Source organism: Carcharodon carcharias, chromosome 1 (genome assembly GCF_017639515.1).
Source record: "Carcharodon carcharias isolate sCarCar2 chromosome 1, sCarCar2.pri, whole genome shotgun sequence".
Taxonomy (NCBI): Eukaryota; Metazoa; Chordata; class Chondrichthyes; order Lamniformes; family Lamnidae; genus Carcharodon; species Carcharodon carcharias.
In genome coordinates, this window is record NC_054467.1 from 83,108,241 (window position 1) to 83,116,875 (window position 8,635).

Here is an 8,635-nt window from a genome sequence, read left to right on the forward strand (position 1 = left end):
CAAAATTAATTGACACTTAAAAATGTGTGTTAATAAATGGAAGCCAACACAGATTCTTTAAAGACAAGTCACATTTAATTAACTTGATAGACTTCTTTGACAACTACTGGAGTGGGTGGATGAACATAATGGGGTTGATGTTTGGTATATGTACTTTCAAAAGATGATGGATAAAGTACCACATAATAGAAGTTATAACAAAATTAAAACCCATGGTATTAAAGGAGATGTGACTGCATGGGTATGAAACTGGCTAAGGGACAGAAAACCAAGTGTTGTGGTGAATGAGTGGTCTTCAGACTGGAGGGTAGTACACAGTCATATTCCCCCAGGTTGGTCTTAGGACTGCTGCTCTTTTTGATATATATTATCCACTGGGGCTTGAGAATACAGGGCATAATTTCAAAGTTTGGAGATGACACAACACTCGGAAGAGTAGAAAATAGTGAGGAGGTCATAGAATGGTGGAAGTGATGGTAAACATCCATGTCACAGTACGGAAGAAAAATGAAAGAGAGTGGAGCAATTTTGGGATGTCAGTTCATTCTGCTTGAAAACCCAAGCACCAAAGGGAGAATTTTGCACAGGGGAATGATGTTTACATTTGATCATTTTTTAACAAAGAAAACAAAATATTATTTGACTATATAATAACATTGGAAATCATGACATTTTACGTTATATTTAAATTCAATTTTACTGATTAGTTAAGTAGCTTACCTGCAATACAGGGAGTGCAGGTTGAATTCACATGTACTGGTTCAAATAAATGTCACATTTCTCTAGCAGAGGGTAGAGGGATAGTGTAATCTGAAACTGGGATGAAGATTTTATTAAAATGTGCAACAGGCTTTCCTTTGAGGTTGCAAATGACTTAAATGAATAGATACCAATTTAAATATCCTCATTCTTACCCCTCACCGCAACCTCCTGGCTCCTGGACCCTCACCCACTAGCCCTTGCCACCCCCCCCAACCCTACTTCTCCCTTACCATCATGCACTTTAAGAGCAGAACTCACAAGCCCTATCCTAATAGTTGAAAGCCATTGAATAACCCATAAAGCCCCCTGAGTAAACAGACTCTTCAAACAAGCTATGTAAACAGAGTCCAGCATTTGCAGAACAATTAGGTAGTTGGATTGTAACCAAGAAACCCATAAAACTCTCCGAGTAGACAAACTGATTATTGCTGAAAAAGGAGACATGCTGCCTAAACATTTCATCTTGCACTCATCAGGACAGATTGCAAGATTACCAACAGTAAAAGGAATAACAATTTATGCTGCATGAGAAGAGAGTGCTGATTGGTTGGCAAGTGGACTCTGATTGGTAGAGACATTGCCATGGAGAATGCAGCAGGGAACACTTAACTGCCAAGCTATTGTTCAAATTCAAACAACAGGCAGGTTGACTCTGGTCAAAGCTTTTCCATGGTGAATGAATCAGGGAATAGCTGTTCCCAAAACTTTCATTTAGTTGAAAAAGGCACAATGTTTGGACCTGTTCCTTTTGTCAGCAAAGGACAGGGCCCTCTGTGTGAATATATGTGGCTTCTAGCATGTGTAGGTGAGCCACGCTGTGAGCCTACTGATAATCCTAAACTGGTTTTCAGTGTAATTCTTAGCACAGTCAGGACTGTTTAGCAATTGCAGAATCGCATCTAATGTTGGACCTATGTTTTGAGTTTTGCAAACATAAGTTTTGCTGTTTGGGTATGGTCAGTCTTTGCCTGTTGCGAACAGCCGAAGATACATCCTGTTTGATACAATCCCACAGCCATTGGGGCGTATGGCCAACATACCTGGAATCACACCAGCACTGAAATTTATATACCAGATTGTGTGATAGGCAGAACGTCTTTTTGATTTAACAGCAACTGTTAGTGGAGAATACAACTCATGTTGCTTTTTTAAACTCATTCACGGGATGTGGGCTTCGCTGGCTAGGCCAGCATTTATTGCCCATCCCTAGTTGCCCTTGAGAAGGTGGTGGTGAGCTGCCTTCTTGAACTGCTGCAGTCCATGTGGTGTGGGTACACCCACAGTGCTGTTAGGAAGGGAGTTCCAGGATTTTGACCCAGCGACAGTGAAGGAACGGCGATATCTTTCCAAGTCAGGATGGTGAGTGACTTGGAGGGGAACTTCCAGTTGGTGGTGTTCCCATACATCTGCTGCCCTTGTCCTTCCAGATGGTGGTGGTCTTGGGTTTGGAAGATGCTGCCTAAGGAGCGTTGGTGAATTCCTGCAGTGCATCTTGTAGATGGTACACACTGCTACTACTGTGCGTCGGTGGTGGAGGGAGTGAACGTTTGTGAATGTGGTGTTAATCAAGCAGGCTGCTTTGTCCAGGACGGTGTCAAGCTTCTTAAGTGTTGTGGGACCTGCACTCATCCAGGCAAGTCGGGAGTATTCCATCACACTCCTAACTTGTGCCTTGTAGATGGTGGACAGGCTTTGGGGAGCAAGGAGGCGAGTTACTTGTTGCAGGATTCCTAGCCTCTGACCTGCTCTTGTAGCCACAGTGTTCATTTGGCTATTCCAGTTCAGTTTCTGGTCAATGGTAACCCCCAGGATGTTGATAATGGGGAGTTCAGTGATGATAATGCCATTGAACATCAAGGGGCGATGGTTGGATTCTCTCTTGTTGGAGATGGTCATTGTCTGGCACTTGTATGGCACGAATGTTACTTGCCACTTGTCAGCCCAAGCCTGGACATTGTCTTGGTCTTGCTACTGCATAGTAACAGAATGAAACAGCAGTTTCACCTGTTGTTCAAATTTTGAAACACCTTTCCCTTCCAGGGTAATCTGAGGTAAACTGTACACTTTTCAGGACTGCAAGTGGCAGCCTTAGGCCCTTTCATGAGTTTGTGCGATATGCAGCGAGCAATGATCTGATCAGGGTAGTTGTTATCCTGCAAGATGGCTTTGATGCACTCTATTTCAGCATTAAGCTTGCACAGTGAGAAAATGGCTCTAGCCCTCTTTAGGAGGTTGCAGATAAGGCCAACCTTATAATGCATGGACTTATAGGAATCCCAATGTGTATATTTACCAGTGAAGGCAGGCTTTGCTAGGCAGTAGTAGCAAACCCATTGGTAAATTTCTCAACTAGCACGTCAAGGAAAGGGAGTTCATCTGACTGCTCCATTTCAACGGTGAATTTGAGTGCAGGATGGGGTCTATTAACATGTGTAAGGTGGATCGTATATGCAGCTGCGGATTCAAATATAGCAAACGTATCATTTCCATATCAGAAATATGCAGTTGGTAGGAGCTTAGGTGTCATTCCATTGAAAATCCATCGTACAGGTTTTCCTAAGCCTACAGAGCTAATGATTAACATGTATGCGAATGTGACCGGGAACAGAAGGATTGAATAAAAGTAAATGAGACGCGAAACATGAAATTCCTATCCGCCAAAGCCAGGAGATAGAATGTTTGCAAAACATGATGGTCATGTTGGAAGGCAAACAATCCTTTATGACAACTAACCATTTGTTGTGACCAACACAAAGGGATCAATGACCAGTGCTAACTACAGTTCATAAATCATCATACAAAATGTGTCATTCTTCAATGCACTGAAAACACCATTCATGAGCATTGAATCTGATTCCAATATCAACATCTTAGATGAAAAACATGAATTAAATGAGACCAAAGCTGATGTCAAACAATATCCTACTTGTGAGAGAAGACGTCATCATAGCTAAGTGATCTTGTTATGAAGTGAACTATTTTCAGTTAATGAACAAATATTTTATCTCATTGCACATGACTGATTACATTGTTAACTTAATGGAGAAATTATAATATGTGATAGTGTTGCTGGTGAAGTTGAATGTTCACATTATGCTTAAGTTTATTGTTTACACTTTTGGAAACAAACCATCGAAACACGCTGGGCCTCTCATAAGAAGGGGAAGGATGTATGTATTGAAAATTGAATTTTGTCCATATCAGTCTGCCATATACATGTACCAGCAGAGGGAGGAGAATAAAGGTATCCGTGTTTTAACAGCGATTGCAGTTCTGATTCTGAATGCACCTTGTTGAATCTTACTATTTCTCCCCAAGAGCTTCACAGAAGACACTGCCCTATCACTCGATTTCACATTTAGCCACCAGATCAGATACTTACATTATGTACATTGATGAGAGGTGGGATTGCACATGGTGAGACACTGGGCACCATGACCTGCAACCATGACAGGGGACAAAAGTAGCATAGTTGCCAGCTTGCCAGAGGGTGAGGTTGCATATGAGTTCTGCTACAGAGGACTCAGATGAGCACTTTAATGGAACAGCCTACAGAAGAAGGCTGATGGATATGAACTGCAAAATGCTTGGTGCATTGGGAAGCCTACCAGAAGCCAGGTTAAGGAGAGTTCATAAGGAGAATGGAGGAGTCCAGCACCAACTTGGCACAGAGCTTGGAGCCCATATTTTCTAACATGGAAATGGTGGCCCACACTGTCCACACACCTAAGGATCGAGGCATGATTCAGTGTATGATGGCTGATATTGTAGCTTCCATTACAGCACAAGCAGCAGCCACCCAACGTCTGAATGCTGCAGTGGAAACTCAGACTGCTGCTGTACATGTACAGACTAATGGCAATATGGCTATCTATTATAGTATGCAGAGGGTGTTGTAGGGTGTGACAGCAGTCCAGCAAGGACTGAGGCACCGCCTTGTGGAGTGAAAGTGGCTCCATGAAGCATGAACCTGCTATCCTTTCTCAGGAAGACAGCATTTGTTCTCCCAACCCTGTCATTCTACCAATGCCCATGCTATTGCTATTGCTTGGCAGCCAGCCAGCACAGACCACTGCAACACACATCAAAATGGCACAGTCTGAAGCCAGGCCTTCTGGGGCCGGAGCTGCTCAAGGTCATCTTCCAAGGCCATCTGCATCCTCCCTCACTGAAAGTCAGCAGCCTTCCACCAGCCATGCCGCAGCCACTGGGATAACACTGCATAGGAGCACAAAGACAGGTAAAAGGCTCATGGAAGACAGGCCCTAGGGAAATGCACAAGGGTGATTAGTTGACTTTTGTACGCAATATGGCATAATTACATTTATAAATTTGGATTGGAATGTATATTTTGTGTTGGCCTTTTTTTTTTGCATCATGCCAAAGCTGATGCTGTGATGGTCAATGACAGGGAAGGTAAGATGTGGGATTGTTGGTGAATGGGGATTTGGAGTTGCACTAATTGATATTGCACTCAGATGAATTATTCATGCACAACCCAGGGGGATAGGGGCAGTCTAGCTAACCTCCTCCCTTCCACTTCCTCATTATCCTCTTCCACCTCTTTCGTTTCATGCTCCTCCTCCTCAGCTGCTTGCCACATAACTGATGGTAAGGACTGTCCCAACATGATCGTGAGATTATCCACCATACAGCAGACCACCAAAAATCTTGACACCCGCTCTGCAGAATTCTACAGGGCTCCTCCAGAGTGGTACAGGCATCTAAAGTGCCTAGTTACTCACTTTAAACTTTTGCAACTTGATACAACTACACTTGGGGAACCATAGCAACAGCCAGAAAAAATAAATCAAGCAGCATTTAACCTGTAAGTACTTAATGATCCCTTTAAATAGCACTGATGGGGGTGTCCTTCCTGCTATGACTATGTGTTCAATTGTACAAGGTTAAGAGATGGCATAGGCTGGAGTTTTAAACTTGAAAATAGCATTGTTGTTGTCAGATTTGCCTGATCTGCATACCTCCAGCAGACGTTCATTGTGCATTTGCTAACATGCTTAATATGGCATTGAGCACAATTCACCCCATAAGTATGTGCGCATGCCATGGGTATCATTTTGCAGCTGTAAGTCCACTTGTACCAAACAACTCAGTAACTTCAATTAGTGCTTTTTAACAATCAGAATGTCACATCTGACTGTGATAACATTACATACCAGAGAAAGTTTGTGATGAAGTCAACAGCTGGACATATATAGAGAGATATCTATTGAAAAGAATACTTTTGCTCGGTAAAGGACACTGGCTTACAGCAGTTACTATATTGCATTTGCAAAAGACACAAGCTGCTTTATGTGACGGGAAATTTTCTGGCCCCGTTGGCAGTGGGCATCACGATGGGCTGGGCAGGGGGGTCGACAATAGGAAGAGAAGGCCAAAAATCAGTTTCATGCCGGCATGAAAGCACAGCATGCTCATCCGATGGTGTCCGCCATAGTGGGATGTGAATTCTGCTGGAGTCTGGCGTGAACACGATTTGCATCCCGGTAATGGGATGCAAAGTAAGGTCCAACTGGAGTCGATCCCCCTCACCCGATTTACCATTACGCCAGAGGAAAACACACTGGTTCAGAACACGTCCGGAAAGCTGTGACGTGCAGAAGTTGGGACGTACTGTTAGGGCCTTGCTCAGATCACAGACATCCGAAGAGAAGATGATGCTGGGGCCCTACAGCTACTGGATCCTGGAGGAGCACATGCATCGCAAGCTGGGTGGATTGTCATGGACATGGCTCCACCACGAAGCAGCTCACAGAAGGCAGGAGGTCTCTGTTGATGTCTTGGGTCTGCTTTGGATAATCACGATCTTGGCTATGGTCTGCGACGGATGATCAATGAGATGGGGAGAGGAAGGTCCAGCTGTGAGTGGGAGGGGAATGTGTACTGCGGTGGGGGGGGGAGGGGGTTAGGGTTAGGGTTAGGGTTAGGTTGGGAGCGGAGGGGACGAAGGTGTTGGAGGAGTGAGGTTGGGAGGGGGAGGAGGGAGTACAGAGGGAGGAGGGTGTAATGGGGGAGAATGTGGCAAGGGGGAAGGTAGGTATAAGGGAGTAGAAAGGTGCAAGGTAGGGAATTCGGAGGGGGGAAGGAGTTCGGAGGAGAGAAGGAGTTCGGAGGAGGCAAGGTGTCCGGGGGGAGGAGGTAGTTTGGAGTGGGGAAGGTGTCTGGGGGAAGGGTGTTCAGAGGGGTAAGGTGTCGGGGGAGGAGGGAGTTTGTAGGGGAAAAGGCGTCCGGGGGAAGAGGGAGTAAAGGTGGAAGAGGGAGTAAAGGTGGAAGAGGGAGTAAGGGCGGAGGAGGGAATGGGGGGGAAGTCCAGGTGAACATTGCAAGGGAGGGGACTGTGGAGTCAATGACTGCCTCCTGGAGAGTGAACTGAGTGTGGGCTTGGTAGCGAATGGTGAGTATGAGAGGGAGCAGAGTGAACCGGAAGGATGGGAGGGTGAGGGTCTATCGGTAGCAGTAGAAGGGAAGGTGAGGGTGGTTGGTGGGGATTCGAAGGCAGACATGGACCCTGGGGATGGGAAGGAGGAGCTCAGGGAGGTCAATGTGGATGGGAGTTGGGATTCTCAGGAAGGTAGGGAATGTGTACGTTCTGCTGGACATTCTGGAAAGACAAGGGTTCAGCTTGGTTGGTGACGGTGAGGAGGTGGAAGGTGATGACAGGAGCATTGACAGTAATGGGGAAAAGGGATGACTGGGGGTGGGGAAATGACGGGGAGCTGATCAGAAACTTAACGGTTTGTTAAGGAACCTGCCTCCTCCTGCTTTGGATACATGTCCATGCGGTGACCATCAGATTGTGAACCCAAGCCTGCTCTAGATCTAGGTCTCACCGAGGTGTGTGTCTCTGTGCTGGAGGGTGTGGGTAAGCGCTGTGATGGGTCTTCCAGGCTGCTTATTTCCAGACCTTCTATGGAGCAGGTGTCCGCTTGGCTGGAGGTGAGGACGCGGATGGAGCTGAAGAACTGGCTGGCTGAGGATGTAGAGGTAATTAGAGCATGGCAACAGAGAATAATTTCTGCATCTTTACCTGAGTGAGCTTTAGCAATAAAACTAACTCTTTATTTGATAACTTAAGGAACCTGGCAGGCTTATTTCTTACACCAAGCTACACACAGTTAAGTATGTATATTGCATTGGCAATATTGCCTCCTTTTAAAATTCAAACTCTGTTATAAACAAGTCAGGAGTAGGGCAAAGAGAGGAATCAGTTCACCCCTTCTAAACTGGTCGTAACACAGTGTAGAACATTTTATATTACATTGACAACGTCTGAGTTGTATCTGTAATCACCAAGTATTCAATTCTAGGTACATCTTGATCAGAAACCAACGAGTGAAGTAAAAATATAAGTTCTTATTGCACAAGTATACATTTTTCTATTTCCCATACCAACCATCTCTCGCTTGAGAATGCCAATTTGGTGCCAGACTCTGGACAGTTTAACACCATGAGCTTGAGTCGAGAAAGAAATGACTGAGTCTGATAAAACTCATTTCATGTAGGATCTTCACAGGTAGCAGAGGGAGTGGGTAAGAAATATCTCATCGGCTAGATGTGAATTTGAGAAATGTAACAACGATCTGATACAGCAGTTTAAAAAATTGCACCAAGTATGTTAAATTTCAAAGGTTTATCCATCATGTTCAATTATGTTTTATTTAAGATTAGCTTTCTCATGTTTTCTTTTTGGTATTCATTTTAAAAATAATTTTACACTCATTTACACTCTTATTTTGGTCTATTTGTATATTACAATTATTACCTCTTGCATCAGAAATCCATGCTTCAGCTTGCTTTATTTTGTACATAAAGTACTGCAGCAATGTTGAGCAGACTTCATTGCAAAGTGGAG